Source organism: Sycon ciliatum, chromosome 11 (genome assembly GCF_964019385.1).
Source record: "Sycon ciliatum chromosome 11, ocSycCili1.1, whole genome shotgun sequence".
Taxonomy (NCBI): domain Eukaryota; kingdom Metazoa; phylum Porifera; class Calcarea; order Leucosolenida; family Sycettidae; genus Sycon; species Sycon ciliatum.
Genome location: NC_088653.1, coordinates 676,984 through 695,185, shown reverse-complemented (window position 1 = coordinate 695,185; position 18,202 = coordinate 676,984). Strand labels below are relative to the sequence as shown.

At 44.9% G+C, this 18,202-nt stretch overlaps 1 long non-coding RNA gene across 1 annotated transcript; it reads left to right on the top strand.

Moving 5' to 3' along the window:
- Positions 1 to 5,620: 5,620 nt before the first annotated feature.
- LOC135827570 (uncharacterized) lies at positions 5,621 to 8,882 on the top strand. The gene is made up of 3 exons (XR_010555503.1): positions 5,621 to 5,918; positions 6,871 to 7,005; positions 8,761 to 8,882. It is a non-coding gene; the product is annotated as an uncharacterized LOC135827570 (long non-coding RNA).
- Positions 8,883 to 18,202: the final 9,320 nt, after the last annotated feature.

Sequence of the window (18,202 nt, the reverse complement as noted above, 5' to 3'; positions counted from 1 at the left end):
CTAGCATGCGGAATACAGCAATGCTTTGCGAGCCTGACATTTGCCAAAGTAAAGATTGCTAAACAGTCTCCAAAGGGATATACTTCTGAAGTAGGTTTTCTTTTGTGTAACAAGATTCACTTGAACAATATTCAGCAAAGTATGGATGCTTTATGCCGTTCTCCTGGACTTTCGATGATTTTTTCCTCCGCGCGGTTGCATTTTTGTCAGAAAATATCGCTTTACCTGTAATTAGGTATATATGGACTTAGACAACTACCAGGTGACGAATGGAGAGGATGATGATGTTGGTGCCTGTCCTGTTGATAGTGAGTTCGAAGGCAAAAAAACGCCAACCCGCTGGAGCAACGCGTTGGGTGAAATAGACTGGTGTTTACGATAGGCGTCCTGAAATTGAACTGGACAAATCCCTTCACGATCACCACGAGATCACTACAGCATCACCCACTTGCCAATCGCGAGATATACACACCCTGTACATCTCTAAACACTACTTGACGAGTAAGTACCGCGCGATACCCGCGATACGAACAAGGCCCTCATTAGCTCCGAGACCGACAAGCTTGAGAGATTCAGTGTACTTCATGAAGTAATTCTTTTTGTCTGGCTCCACAGTCTTACAACTGATCTGAGAGTGCCAATTTTCAAGCAGCGACGAGCCCCAAGCCGACGTCCTACATCCAGTTTCATCCCGAGATCGCCGTCCTATTTTATTATAGCCGACCCCGCCCAGAACCACCAGTGTCTTGCTGTTGATGTGCAATATAAGGGCGTTTGACAACACAGAATGTGAAGAACACAATGTCGCTTTAAATGGTGCAGACAAACCACGATATGTTACTGTTCTAAGGGTGGAGTTCGACTGCATTTCGATCGTGGATCGAATACCACGGTGTATAGGAGACGCGAACGGTAGTAGACGAAAACACTAAGAAACATTGTTGGACACTCCTTGACGACTATTACATATTTTTTCTTCTCCATTACTGCTTGTTCATGTTTGCATTGCTCCACAAACACTTAGAAGGCAACATAATCCATTATATCATATTGCATCTTCCCTTCATAAAAACCAGGGTCTTTTTGGTACGCGATCCGGCCAACGTTCCCTTTTGGGAACATATAAATATTTCCATAACGCATGGACATATTCAGTTCAAACTTATAAACATGCTTAATTGGTCCAATACAAGCCGAAACAAAAGAAAAAAACTGCAAGAATACGCTGAATTCTTGTGACGGCCAAATTAAGGTTAAAAATTAAAAACAACACATGTAACTGGGGATACACGGCGCTCGGGGGAACTTCTACACAAACCTGCACAAAAACTGGTATACTCGGTTCAGCACCAAAATGTGTTTGTAAGTACAATACACTTTGTGATTGCTACCTTTATTGTGTCTCCTTTATTCACTTCTTTCGAAGGCAATAACCCAGTCCCACCGGGAAGATATTTCCATGTGTAGGACACGCAATAGTAGTATTCTTTTTGAAATAGAGGAAGGAAGAGGAAGAAAGGAAAGACCATCAATGAAAACTCCAATATCAAAACAATAATAATGAATTTGCAGCAACAGGACGTTGAGATCGGTCAAAGCTCGAAACTTGGTGAGCCGAATGATGTTGTTATGGGGATTGTTATGACATTGGGATTCGGAATCGGTACCAGTCTATTTCTGACGCTTCTAGAGTCCGCTCTGAAGTAGCAGCAGGGACAAAAGGCGACACCAGGGCTCACTTTTTGCCTATGCACACTGTAGCCAAGTGCCAACTTGCAAATATCATTATTATTATTTTTATTATTTATACAAAGGAGAAAGACCAAGACCTGAGTCCATTATTATTATTACTTGGTCCGCCAAGTTAAAATTGGCGCTTATCTTCTCACTTGGTTTTTTAGTGTTCTGCCTGTGCCACACGGCATGGAACCACCGATTTACCATCCGAACATAACCATTGACCATTGCATCCGATGACATGGCAGCATAAACCATCACAGAAGTTGCGATCGGTTCGTTTGAGTATTTTTGAGTGAGCTGCCGCCGACGAACACTTCCGTCAGCGCAAGAAAACACTGCAACCTCCGCTCGAGTCCGTAAAATAGGTCAGGATGTACGCATTTCAGAGCGATGGAGAATACAATTTCTGTCTACTTCCACCTGTCTGATGGCAAGAATTGTTTACCCCGGGGAGGTATAGAAAAGCTGAAAAAGCGCTTCGTGTGCTTGAATTTCAGTGCTTGCACAGTACAGCGCCTAGTTAAGGGCTATCACCAGCAAATCGCTGACGAAGAAACTGCAGCTCATGTCAATATCTCCAGTAAGTGAGACCAATCCGGCGGGCACACTTTGAAGCTTACAGAGGACAGGGCAAAGGAGCTAATCAAAGAAAACACCAAGTCCTGAGAGAAACACTCGTGCAAAGGACTTTCAGGAAACTAGCCGAAAAGCCTGGTGCACGGTTTTGTAGGTGCAGTACGAACAGGTGCTACATCAAGCGGAAGCTATCACTGCATGAACTGCGCTGCATGTAGATCTTCAAGCACCAGCGGCTCGTGTGGGTACGGGTGCTGATCAGCAAGTACGACAAGCGTAAGAGGCGATTTGAAAAAAAGGACACTGATATGGCGTTGCCTTTTTGTCTCAAACAAAGACGCATTATTGCGACGAACGGGATAACACTTACAGTCAACATGCTGGCAGTCTCACTCAGCTTCTGATGGGAAGGTGACAGGCTCGCACTGCCTTTGAGCGTGATTCAAGACGAGAAGTGGAACAAGCTGTGAAACGACCCGTGCAGCAGCTGTCCGGATCGTACCTTTTGAGCTCGTTTTGAGCGACGATGGTGGCGAGGAGAATGTGTAACTTGCTTGAATTTTCGACTGAGTTGCTTACCAACATGTAAATAATCATGTATACAGTACTTTGTGATCGTGGCTTGCTTCAAATATTCCTATTTCTTTCGTGAGACAAGTGTGAAGATAAGCGCCATATGTAACTGGGCGGACCAAGTATTATTATCATTATTACAAAATAGTGGTTGCGACTTCGGCGATGATTTTTGTAGGAATGGGTTTGCTCCCACACTGAAGCTTCCCCTATTCCGCCAACTTGAATTCACACTTGACTGACTCACAACTGCCACCTAGAGCACACGAGAAGTCCATGGAACCTTCGACTCGGCAAACCTGCAAGAAAGCACCACTCCCTGCTCAAAACACAGTGTTTCGGGGAATTCACCTCTCATCAGTGGAGCTTGAGTAGGCTGAGGAAGATTGTGCCTGAAGAGCACCACTTATATAGTGCTCTGCAGTCACAAATATCACCAGGGGTACAAACTTACAGAGACGCTTCGTTTACAGCACGACCAACACGTCGTGAACGCCAAATAGCATCGTGAGTCAGGGTCACTCCTGGACGGAGAGACCAGGCATAGAGAACAGTCGGTCATTCACAACGCCGTCACCCATCTGCGACTAGCTGGTTTGGGAGGAGTAGATCAAAGGGCAGACGTTTACAGAAATTCGCATTGAGAGAGAGAGAGAGGGAGACAGAGAGAGAGAGAAAGAGAGAGAGGGGGGGAGAGAGAGAGAAAGAGAGAGAGAGAGAGACAGAGACAGAGACAGAGACACGAGAAAAAAAAGAGAAATTCGCATTGAGAGAGAGAGAGAGGGAGACAGAGAGAGAGAGAAAGAGAGAGAGGGGGGGGAGAGAGAGAGAAAGAGAGACAGAGAGAGAGACAGAGAGAGACAGAGAGAGAGAGACAGAGAGAGAGACAGAGAGACAGAGAGACAGAAAGAGACACAGAGAGACAGAGAGACAGAGAGACAGAGAGACAGAGACAGACACAGAGACAGAGAGAGACATTGAGAGAGTGACAGAGAGAGAGCGTGACAGAGAGAGAGAGTGACAGAGAGAGAAAGACAGACACAAAGACAGAGAGACAGAGAGACATAGACTGTCGCATAGAGAGAGACACCCAGAGAGAGACACAGAGACAGAGAGAGAGAGAGAGACAGAGAGAGAGACAGAGAGAGAGAGAGACAGAGTGTAATAGTTTTACCTTGACAATTCTTGCTTGTCTTATGGTAACACCTTGTGTTCCTACTATTCTCATTCCTGCGGTTCCCGCCTTTCTTTTGCTTTATAACCTCTGGTTTGAACATCATTCGGTGAATTCTCCGATCAATCAAGTCTATACTGTTACACTGGTAACTTGAGGATGGTTGAGATCATCGTTTGCCCTTTGACGTGCCTTGTGCTCCTGGCCGCTACTGCTCTGCTATACGCCGCTTTCCGTGAGATCCGCTGCGCTCGGGACAACGTGGCTGCTACAGTTGGACGACATCAATTACCTGCTACATCAAGCTCAAGTCCTCCGGATCTAGCCCCATGTCGATCGCGTTCTCTCTCCCAGACAAGCCCGAGCGTCAAACGCGTTACCAGAGATCCGAATGTTTTCCATGGCAACCCTTCCGAGTTCAAAGAGTGGGTATTTACGGTCGAGTTAGCCTTGAAGTGCTCACCTCAAGGTGACCCGGAGAGCCAAGTTAACTTTGCGGCTAGCTACCTTGCTGGGAATGCGCGTCTTTGACTAATTTCTTCCATGGAAGCAGGTGAGCAATTTTCGGATTGGCATTCTTTGAAAAGCGCCCTAGCGCGAGTGTATGGCCCGCACTATGACAGGGAAAGAGTGCGGTTGGATATGTTCTCTATCCAACAGCGTGGGTCAATTGAATCGTACGTAACGGAGTTTTCTCGGCTAAGTTTACAGGTGCCGGAACTTGACGAACTCTCCAGAGCCTTGCTATTCGTCAACGGCCTGCACGGTAACATGCGGACCTTGGTAGTGAAGGAACACCCCACTACACTGTCAGCCGCCGTTCAGTCAGCGCTAGCAGTCGCCTCAGACAGCCGATTTCAGCGCAGACCACCACTGGCGACCGCGCCGGGATTCGCACCACCATCAGGTAGCAGAAAGCTAACAAAACTAAGCCCCGGGGAACGTGAGACATTACGAGCCCAGGGGGGGCTGCTTCGCATGTCGTCGACCAGGCCATATGGCCCAGAATTGCCCGCAGCATCGAGATCACCCAAACGGTGGACGTCAGTAAGGCCGATGCGATTACTGACGCAGCAAGAAAAGGCATCACCTGCGTGTAGTGTGTGCTCCGTTTCTACCCGTAACCGATTCGGTAGCCTCGCTGTGGAGGATGTTGACGATGATGCTGAATGCTCCGAAGCCAATTTCAAGCGAGATGTTACACCAACTATTGAGGCCCAGGTTACCAGCGTCAATGTGGAAACGGAACATGAGCTCCTGCGTGTAGAAGGCAAAATCAACGGTCGTCGCGCGCTTATGTTAATAGATTCGGGCTCGACCCATGATTTTATTGCCGAACAGTTTGCCAGCAGAGTTACCCTGCCAACCGAAATTGGCTCGGAAAACCTGAATGTCACCCTGGCTGATGGAGCATCAAGCTCGTTTCCCATGGAGACGACCCATGAATTGAAGGTTATCGTAGGCGACTTGTTATAACTTTCTTTCCTTGGCTCACAATCTGAGTAATTGTATGTTGATATCTGTTTCTATATGTGATTCTACCCAGTCAATGCACCACTGACTGGGTACACCTACTGTCCTCAGGTTGGCGCAGTCCTGAAACGGACGCACGATTCTAAGCTTTTCAACTTTTCAGATGGACATAGCATATGCAGGGCACACAATGGCATATTACTAAGTGCGAACGCGTACACGACGAGATGCACATCAACATTGCTCGGTGATACCCGCATAGCCTGGATCAACCAGTTTGAGGTTAGATCAAACAATGGGATTGCTTTTACAACCGGAACACCGGCCGACCCTCTTTCCACTCGTTTTGTGGACGTCCCAATATACGTCACTTGCGAAATACGTAAGAGAAAACCCAGTGCCAATTCTTTTTATCATTATATATAATTATAAATGAGGATTGAAGTGACTGCCATTATAATGATAGGCTATAAGGAGAAGATGGGAAATAAAGGATGGGCTGATGGGTCCAATACACACTGGTTTTGCTCAGTTTTTTTAGCACTGAGCTGTTCTGGCTACGAGTTGGATCCTAGCATAATATCGAATACACATTTCTCAAATGTCACATTATGTCATATTATAATTATGTCATCTCTTGTCAAGCTTTGTCACCTGATTCCATGAGAATATCACGTAACAATACACAGATAACTAATGCTTGCTCACGCATTTTACATCGTGCTTGCTATGCTGGGCTTGCCGCATTCATGGTACATGTACCGTAAAGGACCACACAGTGTCGCTTCCCAGCTGGGTTTTCAGCAGGCGGTGGGAATTAGATCAAGGCTGTCACGTGCAGTACGATGTACAACAACGCAGAAGTTCAGACTGGAGTGTGCACATTTCATACTGGATTGGCAAATATCGTGTACAGCAGTGCATGCGTCGGTTCAACATCGTATTTTCATTGTATAAGCCGAAGTCGCTTCACAGGTAGAACATCGACAGGAGGTGGGAATTACAGAGGGGTCGAATCAACGGTACTTTACGGTACTCTCAGGGCAGGGTCACTACCAATTTTCGTCTGATGCTCGATTCAGATCGTGAAACTCAGAGTTACGAAACCGCAACTGATTGTTCTTCTGTCTGTGTATTGCACTCTTTGGCAAATTGAGCCCCATACGGATGGTGGATGAACTGCACACGCTCTATATGTCACCTATAGTGAATCATAAGCCATCCTAGGGAGATTTATGGGACGTTTTCATGCCAAAAGAATTATCCTCTTGATCTCTAGCGTTTTCGGCCCAATCTGATCATTCGATTTTCCATTGTTCTATTTGTGCTCCAAGCTTGCCAACGTACGGCTGGAGACAGAATAACTAGTATTTCAGAGAACGGTACTGTCACATGTGAACGTGGTTATGAATACCTCCATACACAACCAGTGTGCAGTAATGCAACTACGCAAATCCATAACTGCACCAGTAAGTTTAACCTTGGTTATTGTTGATCTGTCCACGTGCATCCCCCTCCTCACTCCCTCCACTCCCCACTTCCCACTCTGTACTCTCTATTCAGACTGGAGTCCGTTAACACTTCACCATTTGCACTGAATGCCGGCATGATCTGTACTCAGCGACGTCAAAGTGTGAGACTCGGCTGGAAGCTGCAGGAACGCATCCGGAAGAACGCATCCGCAGGAACGCATCCGGAGGAACGCATATGCAGGAACGCAACCACCCTCTAGGATCAGAACGCACAAATGGTGGTGGTGGGGGGGGGGGGGGAGGGTAGTAGATGTAAATCACATCAATCCCAAAGTGGTGAAAACCGAAATCCCCAATCAACTGTGGGTTGCAGCACGGCTAGAAAAAATCATTCCGCTCCCTTCTGGAGGACTTGAACCTTGGACCGTCTGTTTCCCAATCATGGTCTTAGAGACCATCCCACTATTCCGGCCTGCAAAGAGTTGATGACGTGTGATGATATTTTTGGGCAAGGTTCCGCGGGCCTCATCTGCTTTACATGGAGCGAAGGTTGCACGAACAACTGAGATACCTCAGCTACAGAAGAGACATCACATCAAACCTGTATAGGTATTTTCTTCCTCCATTGTGGTTCTTATAGTGAAGACATTCCGCAGAAAAGGCGGTGTACTTGGTAGAAGTGTTGTCAGAACACGAGTCTTAATCATGTTGTCATTGTGAGCCTACAATCTGTAGTCTGAAGTGGATATGTGATATGACAAACCAGATTTACTTATAGCCTGTTACGTTTCTCCCATTTCATCTCCTGTCTGCAGTTGTTAAATGTAATGGCACTGGCACCTTGCGCCTGGCCACAAATTCCCAGTTGACTGTGGGTAGCACATCTAAATAGATTAACTGTAAATTCAACCAAAGAACTACAAGTTACAAGTTATTCATGACCCTCATGATGGGCCAGCCATGAAAATTTACTGGAATGTAAATTTGAATCTGAATTGCAGTGAAGAGACCATATTTGGAACTGTAAAGTGAAAGTTCCTAGACGTGCAAATGGTTGAGTTGGAGTTTGTGGACAATTAGAAAAGCTACAAGTCACGCTATTAAATTCACTAACACCACCGTTTATTTTACAATCCGCTCATGCGACAACATTGCACGACAATGACCAATGGTACTGATGGTCTACACCTAGCTGGCAATCAGCTCTAGCACGTCTTGGATGTGCACTCCAGCATTTAGAGCCACACAAGTTGAACCGGACAGTCAGTTTGGTGCTGTCTGTGTTGGATGTTGAAAACGAAGAACAGTCGACTCCACTTCTAAAGAACTCGCAATCGGCGAATTTCATGATTATGAATTTATGATGACCCGTTGTCCATGTTCCAGTTCGAATCCATGGCGTAAGTGCATTTCTGTTATAACGAATTTCAGCCATAAAGAACTACTTCTCCGGCGCCATAGTGTTCACTATAACTATAAGGAGCCTCGTCAACTGTAGATTGTATAAAATATATATTAACAACATTGCGAGGGAGGTTAGATGAACCCAACATTAGCGAGACTTAGAAGAGGCTGCATGTTCAATAATGACAAAAGAGTATACGTGCATGGACAAGAGATACGTTTGGACGGATGTGTATGAAAATAATCTTCAAATTCACCTTCTAACCTACGGTCGGAGACAAACATGAAATGCAATACGCTAAAAGTTGTGTAATGTTGCCGTTGCGGTTGTTCTGCTCCGGTCTCCAGCTATAACCTGCAATGTTACCGCTATTGGCAATGGCTCTGCTAGCAGTGCTATCATCCAATATCTAGATACTGCTTCCTACTCGTGCAACGATGGTTTTTCCCTTGTGAGCAATGGCAAGTCAATTTGCACTAAAGATGGTAATCTCGCTTCAGTGCCTTACTGTGATCCGATTAAACCTACTGGTGGTACTACTGGTGGTAATACTGATGGTACTACTGGTGGTGATACTGGTGGTAATACTGGTGGTGATACTGGTGGTAATACTGGTGGTACTACTGATGGTGATGGTGAGTGCAGGTAGATCTGTGAATGTATACGTCGGGCTCCGATTGCAGTCAAGGCTCTAATTCTAGTCACGTGCTCTGATACCAGTCACGTACTAAAAGCATTTCTCAGATACTATTCACGACGTGCCACGACTAGTTCCTTGTCCACCTGAACTCCTCCTTGGTTTCCCTTTCTCTCTCTAGCTATTCTATTATACCTTCTTGCTATTATTCACTGGTCTGGGGCTTTACATATACCCTGGAACTAGGGGTGAAAGTTGGCACCGAGATCCCGAGTTCGAGTACTCTGATTCTCTCCGATCGAATATTCGAGTATTCGAGTATCCTTCATCTCCTACATATTACACACGAGGGGCCTTAAAATCACATGATAAAACCCTGATTGAACCGAGTAGAAGTCATTTTTCCCGGGGATATTAGTTGGTTAATAGGCATAGTGGTGGCCTGCGGATGCGAACGCTAGTTTGTGTGTTTCTGAACATTCAAGCGATGCCGACGCGGATCCCGTGAATATTATTATTATTATTATTATATGAGCCGCAATCAGCGAAAACGACCCTTAGAGGTTTCGTAATATTTTCGAGAAAATGGTCGATTTGTGACGTTCAACATTTTTTTTGATCGCGCTGCGAACAGCGCGACGAGTTCTCCTTGAACTTCTTGGTTGAAGTAATTTATTTTGAAGGAGTGGTGTCGAGTGGCGACTCGAATGGTCCTTGATCTTGTTGCGATGGCTGCGGACGCCAGAGCTGTTCGCAGAGCACACACGGCAGTCATTCTGTACAGCTGGCTCGAGCCTGGTGGGGAGCGGATGCTGAAGTAGCCGCTGAAGTTCAGGGTGAGGATGAGACATTCTTTTGTTCCAACATCAATGTCGACAGCGAGGCGGAATCGCAGCCGTCATCTCCTGCTGCGATGCGGCTCAAGGTGGCCGATGACTTGTCAGAGTCGGAAGATGAGGAGTCGTCACCTGAGATAAATTCTGAGTCTGGGGCTAGTGACGGCAGCGACGTCGTGTCTTCAGCTGTGGAGGAAGAAATGGAAGACGAGATTGCGGAACGACTCCACGCAGGGTGCAGCTGCGAATATGTGGATCATTTCTCCGCACTCATCAGCTAACGTTATTCTTTGTCATTATAGCTGCTTACTGCACTACTTCAAAGCTATTCAAGCTGCCCACCCACCTTCGAATGCTGAATATTCATTATACACATTCATCGTATACATACATTGCACCAATTTGAAGTAGATCTTGTATTTTGGTGTATACACCCGTTTTGAATCGGAATATTGAACTTTTTCTTGGCTGAGGTCCTTCAGTAGATGTGTTTCAACAAATTTCCAACCAAAAAGGAATTTTGAAACTTTTGACCCTAAGGGCTGATTTCGCTGGTTGAGGCCCATATTAGTTGGTGGGTAATTTGGGCTCTCTCTACTCGTGAACAAATGTTTACCACACACTCGCACATCAATATCTGCCGACTGCTGCTCTGAAACAAACACCTGGGCGTACGTATCGACTCTGCACTTTCCTGGTCAGAGCAAGTTAATGATGTTTGTCGTCGCAGTAGCTCCACCCTTGGAGCACTCACTTTCCACTGTTCCCACCTCCCTCATAGTTGTAAAATACTTTTCTACCGTTGCTATATTTTGCCTCTGTTTGACTACGCCGACACAGCATGGTGTGATCTAAATTCAACTTTGCCCACAAAAATTGAAACGCATCATAAAAAGATAATCAAACGGTTATTTGGACTGTCTCAGTTATTCAGCAGTGCCCAATTATATTCTCGGACTGCCTTATCTGCGCTCTGTGAGCGCCGCCAAGCCCACTTATGTACTCTTGCTCATAGAATTTATCTCAAACGAATTCCACAACACTTGGAAAAATATAACTGGTTCCAGCGAGATAGACCTACTCGAAATCAAGTATCATTGCCTGCTCCTCGTTTATCTTTGTTTCTAAACTCACCTGTGTTCATGGCATATCGACTTTGGGCCTCCCTTTCCTATAGTATTCGACACGTTCCGCTTTCAACAAGGCTCTTCGCAAGTAACGTAACGCACCTCTTTCATTTTATTTTATTTATTTATTTTATTTTTTAATTTGCCTTTTTGCCCTCAGTCCTAGGTTGGGTTCACCCTCACTTCCTTGTATTGGCTATTTTCATTATGTGCCATGAAGTGCAGACAGTAAATAAATAAATATATAAACTGCAGATTTCTGGGGTAAATGCACGTACTTGGTCCGCCCAGTTAAAATTGGCGGTTGTCTTCTCACTTGGTTTTTTGGTGTTCTGCCTGTGCCACACGGCATGGAACCACCGATTCACCATCATGACATGACCATTGACCATTGCATCCGACGACATGGCAGCACAAACCATCACAGAAGTTGCGATCGGTTCGTTTGAGTCTTTTTGACGGAGCTGCCGCCGACGAACCCTTCCGTCAGCGCAAGAAAACACTGCAACCTCCGCTCGAGTCCGTAAAATAGGTCAGGATGTTCGCATTTCAGAGCGATGGAGAATACAGTTTCTGTCTACTTCCAGCTGTCTGATGGCAAGGATTGTTTACCCCGGGGAGGTATAGAAAAGCTGAAAAAGCGCTTCGCGAGCTTGAATTTCGGTGCTTGCACAGTACAACGCCTAGTGAAGGGCTATCACCAGCAAATCGCTGACGAAGAAACTGCAGCTCATGTCGATGTCTCCAGTAAGTGAGACCAATCCGGCCGACACACTTTGAAGCTCACAGAGGACAGGGCAAAGGAGCTAATAAAAGGAAACACCAAGTCCTGAGAGAAACACTCGTGCAAAGGACTTTCAGGAAACTAGCCGAAAAGCCTGGTGCACGGCGTTGTAGGTGCAGTACACACGTGCTACATCAAGCGGAAGCTATCACTGCGCTGCATGTAAAAGCACCAGCGGTTCGCGTGGGTACGGGTGCTGATCAGCAAGTACGACAAGCGCAAGAGGCGATTTGAAAAAAAGGACACTGATATGGCGTTGCCTTTTTGTCTCAAACAAAGTCGCATTATTGCGACGAACGGGGATAACACTTACAGTCAACATGCGGGCAGTCTCACTCAGCTTCTGATGGGAAGGTGACAGGCACACACTGCCTTTGAGCGTGATTCGAGCTGACGAGAAGTGGAACAAGCTATGAAACGACCCATACAGCAGCTGTCCGGATCGTACGTTTTGAGCTCTTCCTCCAGCGACGATAGTGGCGAGGAGGATGTGTAACTTGCTTGAATTTTCGACTGAGTTGCTTACTGACATGTAAATAATCATGTATACAGTGCTTTGTGATCGTGGCTTGCTTCAAATATTCGTATTTCTTTCCTGAGACAAGTGTGAAGATAAGCGCCAATTTTAACTGGGCGGACCAAGTACCATCTATGAACGAGTGCTCTGGTTTATTCCGAGTACGATTATTTTTGAAAAAAACCGAGGGAGTACTCGAGTTTTCGGTATAATTGTTTTAACCCCTACCTGGAACACATAACTATTATTATAGTTATGAGATACCAGTCCCATACAACTTATAGCTATCCGAAACTAGTCATTCAACTTATAGCTATCTGACATACTACCAGCAGGTCATTCAACTTATAGCTATCTGACATACTACCAGCAGGTCATTCAACTAGCAGCAGGTCTCACACACTAGTCACATGCTAATGTTACTTATAGTTCTCAGGCACTAGTCACAAACCCCAGTGTCGGGAGATATTATGCGGAATGTTTAGAAAAAAATAATACTACTTCAAAGTACATAATTATAGCTGTCGGATACCAGCCACACACTGCTTTTAGTTCTCGGATCCCACTTACACACACACACACACACACACACACACACACACACACACACACACACACACACACGCACACACTCCACTCACCAGTCGTTATATTGTCAGCACACCGGCTCTGGACTTGCAAAAAAACTGCAAGATGCATACTGGGCATCAAGAAGATCACATTCCCCAAGAGAGATTAGAAGGCAGCTGCCTAGAATCGATAAAGGAAACTGAATGGACATTGATGCATTTCAGTCCTGCTTGATCCGGCCTGGAAAATGTCACTGTATCAATGTGCTTGTAGCAGCTGATGGGCTGTGTAAACTTGATCCTGAGGGCCTTCCGCGGCAGATCACAACCAACGCCCAGAACGTTGCCCATAGCGGGGACGAAGTGAAGCGTCCTGCAGAGACTTTCCAGTCGGTGATTCAAACACGCATGTGTGTGTGTGTGTGTGCAGACATGGTATGGCATCAGAAAATACATTGATAAAACAAGATCCACAAGGAGCAGTAGAGTTCTTTGAGAGGATTTCCCATTTGTACATGTAGACACCCATCCATGGTCAACACAAGTATGAAGTAAGTAAAAGTGAGAAAAAAGTGTCCGTTCCCGAAGGGAACTCACGACGCCGTTAACAACCGGTAAACTTTACAAGTCTACAGTCTACAAAACAAAACATCGCAAAAAGTCAAAAGTCAAATTCTTCTGCTCTCACAAAATAACATAGCAGCTGCAACGAACTCTGCCATTTGAAATTTTGAAACACGTCACCAGTCAACACTGCACTCCTTGTCCACATTCACAACAACAAGAACATAAGTATTACTAGTACATAGCAAGGAAATTATTTCAACTCGGATGCTGAGCCAAATCATGGCGTCCTTCTCCTTTTTCACCATAATGGAAATTATTTCCTTGGTAGATGTTGCAAATCCTCCTTACAGCTGTTTTGTCCACTGACAGCATGTTTCAAACATGGAATGAAAACGTTTTTTAATCGTTGGCGTGTGGACGCGGCTTTAGATAACGAATGAATTGTGGTGCTCCCTCTCCACATGGAAAAGTGGCATACCCAAAGAAAGTGGAAGTGACGAAATTGAACGAAGAACAAATCTCCTTGCTATGTACTCGTAGTATGAAACTGAGCTTTAAACACGAAAACAATTCAGAAAACTCCAGCTCCGGTACCCTTTGGGAGCCCAAATTTCAAAGTCCGCAGCACTGCACTGGGTACTAGAGCTCGCCAGAGTCAGGGCCCATCTTTTTCACGAATGGACTGTAGTTCGTGATGTATGATTGTCATCGCATGAATTGCCACAACTTAAATTCGTGTATTGAGCCCACCGCTCGTTATGTCTCCATCAGTCCTGTTTGGGCATGTTTATCTCTTGATTGGATTTGTTGTTACCAGATCGCAGGCCAGCGCAATCGACGGGAGTGGGAGCTGGCCCTATTGCAGGTGCAGTGTTGGGATTCCTTGCCCTGCTGGGTGTGGTGGTGGCTGTCGTGTACTTGAGGGGAACTAGAACAGCAACCATGGTTATCCACAAGAAATCCAAGAACTTCCTTTTGAGGCGAGCTCTGAGCGGCAGAGGTGAGTATTAACTACATACTGTGTATCAGAGCCTTTAAGGCCATGGCTTTATATTCCAAACATTGCTCCTTTCCTAGATATTTTAGATGCAAAATGACTCGCCCACTACGCCATGTCATAAAAGTTGAAGTCTACACAGAAATTTCAATCTAAATTTACGTGCAGGAATGGACTTAGATGGAGAGCCAAGGTTTAATTCATACAAAGAGAAAGACCAAGGAACTACATGAGCTGATTGTTTAGTAACTGGTGGTGTTAGTGGACAGTATAGCGTAACTTGTAGTTCCTTGGTCTTACTCTTTGTATAAACTAAATTTACGTGTTCACCCTTTCTGCTGGGCTGAAAGTTTGTTAAAAACAATTCACGGTTCACGCGAGACTCGGTTAATCTCTATATGTATATATAGAGAGAGAGGCCAAGTTTTTCGCATCCATAGGAACGCCACAACCCTTCAAGGATCAATGCGCAGATGAAGCTCCTAAAGCGGTGGGATGTGTGCAGATCAGCATGTGGTTAAAGACCGATCATCCCATTTACTGCAACCATGTTTTCGTCGTGCCAGGCCACGAGTTCCCAATTAACGGTGGATCGCAGCACGCCTGGAAAAAAATCCTTCTGCTTCCAAGCATGTTAGGCTAGTACTTACTCCTTCATTTTACAAAATATACTTCAAATGTCATTTTGTTGTTGTATACTTTATTTATAGTGGAAATCAAAACAGGCAAAATGCCTAATAACATTGGACCCACTGTGAATAAAATGTTAAAGGATATTGTGGAAAAGAAGTTACAAGAGAAAAAGAGAAAGGAAAGAAAAAAAGGGTCATATTAGCCCATGGCCTTATAACTGAGACGAGCTTTATGATATAATATACCGCTATGGCTTTAAAGGTGCCGACATACCGTAAGAACTTGGATTTTATCACAGGAAGAGCCAAAGCCGTTTGTGAAACTGATGAGGCCTTTTGTACCATTACGTCAGCACATGGCATTCCTGTGACGAAGGACAACGATGTCAAGTTACACAGCAACATTTTTTGGTGAAATGGTGATGAATTAGTCTCAGGTTGAATGCTGGAGAGTACCAACATTATGACAGGGAGAAATGGGCGGGGGTAGAGAGAGGGGAAGGGGGAGGAGAGAGGGGTGGGGGGATTAGAGAGTCAGAATACCTCTTGAAGTGCTCCAATTCAAAACGAGATAAATCCATTTTGTGGAAAATTCAGGAAGTGCATTTTGTCATTATTTTGTTCTTTTTTGGTCTGCACTGCAGCATCAGGTGACTTTTATCGCGTTTTGCAGAAGAACGCAAACTTCAGTCATCATTTGGACTGGGATGTATCGCGCTTCGACCTGTAAACCCGGCAAACAGACGTTCGTGGGGTTGAAACGATTTTTTCCGTGACAAAAACGCAAAAGCTCCATTGTGGTCTTTATCACGTTTTGAATTTGAGCCTTTCACCTGCTTCCTTACAAACTCCTTCTGTCTAAAAAAAGCTCAGGCTGTAATTTGGCAGTGTAGACAGAATGTAGCCCATCTAAATAGCACTTTCTGCATGCCCACCCATGAATCTTGAAGCGCTTTTTAGTAGTCTTGCATGCTGCATTAAGGGAAGCAGGTGACATGGCCAAGTGTGTAAAATATATCTCATTTTTGAGGGAGAGATGGAGAGAGAGACAGAGAGACAGAAAGACAGAAAGAAACACACACAGAAAGACTGTGAGAGACTGAGAGACAGAGAGACAGGGAGCCAGAGAGAGTGAGAGAGAGAGAGAGAGAGAGACAGAGAGAGAGAGAAAGAGGTAGAGAGACGGAGAGAGAGAGAGAGAGAGTGAGAGAGAGAGAGATAGTGAGAGAAAAAGCGTGAACTGATGTTTAAGGTAGCTGGAAAGGAAATCCAACGCTTTAGTGGTGAACAGTCACTTTTCTTGGTTTTACTTGCAACTGGTAGAGTTGATTTGTGAAATGTTAGCGTAAATTTTCGGGCCAATTTCTCATAATGGCCTATTGTGAGCAAACTTAGTGGTAATTTGAGCAAATTTCCGAAAATGTCCGATTTTGGGTGTTCATTACTCCACAGTATTTACGGTGACCAGAAATTTTGTAGGCAATTTCATTTCAACATGGCACACTGCATACTCCCAAATCCTCAACATTTCGGGCCAATTTGAAACTCTTACTTAGTTTCTAGCTACCCGGTTATACGTTAAATAAATACCAGCCGTGCTATAAGGTTTGACTGTAATAATCTTGTTGTTTTGGGCCATTGTTTTCTCTTGGTGTTCCTTCAGAATCCTCCAGAGACACAGACTCCATGTCAAGCCCGGTCCCACCTCACAGAGACGACACTTGTGTTGGAGGAACCAACGTGGACAGATCGTTCAAGCTAGAAGATAACGATGATCAAGACCAAAAATATGTCTTAAAAAATTGCAAATGGTTCTCAGATCTAACTGCTAAGGAAAGGATAGATGACGCTACCGCTTCCACAGATGGGGCCTCACACAATTCCGTCACTGTGAGCGACATCTAAGCTACAGTCTGGTCACAACATGATCACGACATTCGGTAATTCACACACAGTACTATAAGGAGAATACATGGAGTATTGTGGACGGATGTGAGGGGCTCTGTCCAAGCCAGGACAGCCTGTGAACGACCCAGGTAACAAAATTGAGCTTGCAGAGGAGAGATATGATGTGGCGGAAGGCACTCAAGCTGCCATCCACCTTCCACCATCCCATACCTAAACGGTAATTATGTAATCGCGTAGAGTTGTTTCTGTCTACTCCACCCACAGCCTTGCTGTGATCATGTAACAATGTTGTGCTGTGTTGCGGACTGTCAATTCGACGGACGTTTCAAAATATGCTGCACCAATATTATATTTTAATTTAGTTTTCCTCCATCTTCCCGTATTTCTGTACCACCCCAATAGAAGTTTAAATGTGAAGTGAAGTTTAAATGCGTAAGTGGCTGCGTTGGAGTTTGAGGACAATAAGTAAGGTTTAGATAGAGTTTACATCCCGTAAAATAGTCTTCTTGATCACTTACGTCTTTTTCTCAGACAATTGTAACAAAAAAACGGTTTCTTAACCAGGCTCGATTTTCTTTTGTTTTCCTTCTTACTTTTCCTCGTTAGTTTCTGCTATTTGCACATTAAAATGCAGCTGTTCATTCCTTCTGTTGTTGTTTTTTTCATTTTATATCTTGAGTCTTTGTTTTCTTGCTTCATTGTTTCCTTGATTCATTCCTGTCTTGTTTTCTTGCGTACAGCTCGAGATATTTGAGCCACAATTTATGTTGTAAATTATACATTATGTGATTGCCCGTTTGTGTTTTCAATGAAAAATAAAACTTGAGTGAAAACAGAGCTGAGAATGAGAATCAACCACGATCAGTGACTTGGGTTTACATGAGGCGTTTCAACCCGGATTGAGTTCGACCCGGGTCAGATTTCAACCCGCCATGTACACAAAACGAATGGCGTGTTTACATGACACATTTCGCTTGATTTTTTTTAAATGTTTGGCACCTATGATCAGGGGATGGCCCACGCCTGGTAAAAAAAGAAAAATAAGAGGTTCTGTGTTCCGGCTCTCCGCCTTCTCCGCGAACATAAGAGAACTAGAGGAGAACAAACAAACACAAGAAGCAAGAATGACACGAAAAGCAGAAATTATGAGAACATGGTATAAATGAGCACGGCCATCAACCTCAACAGGGGATAGCTGCCTCGGCAACAACAAGA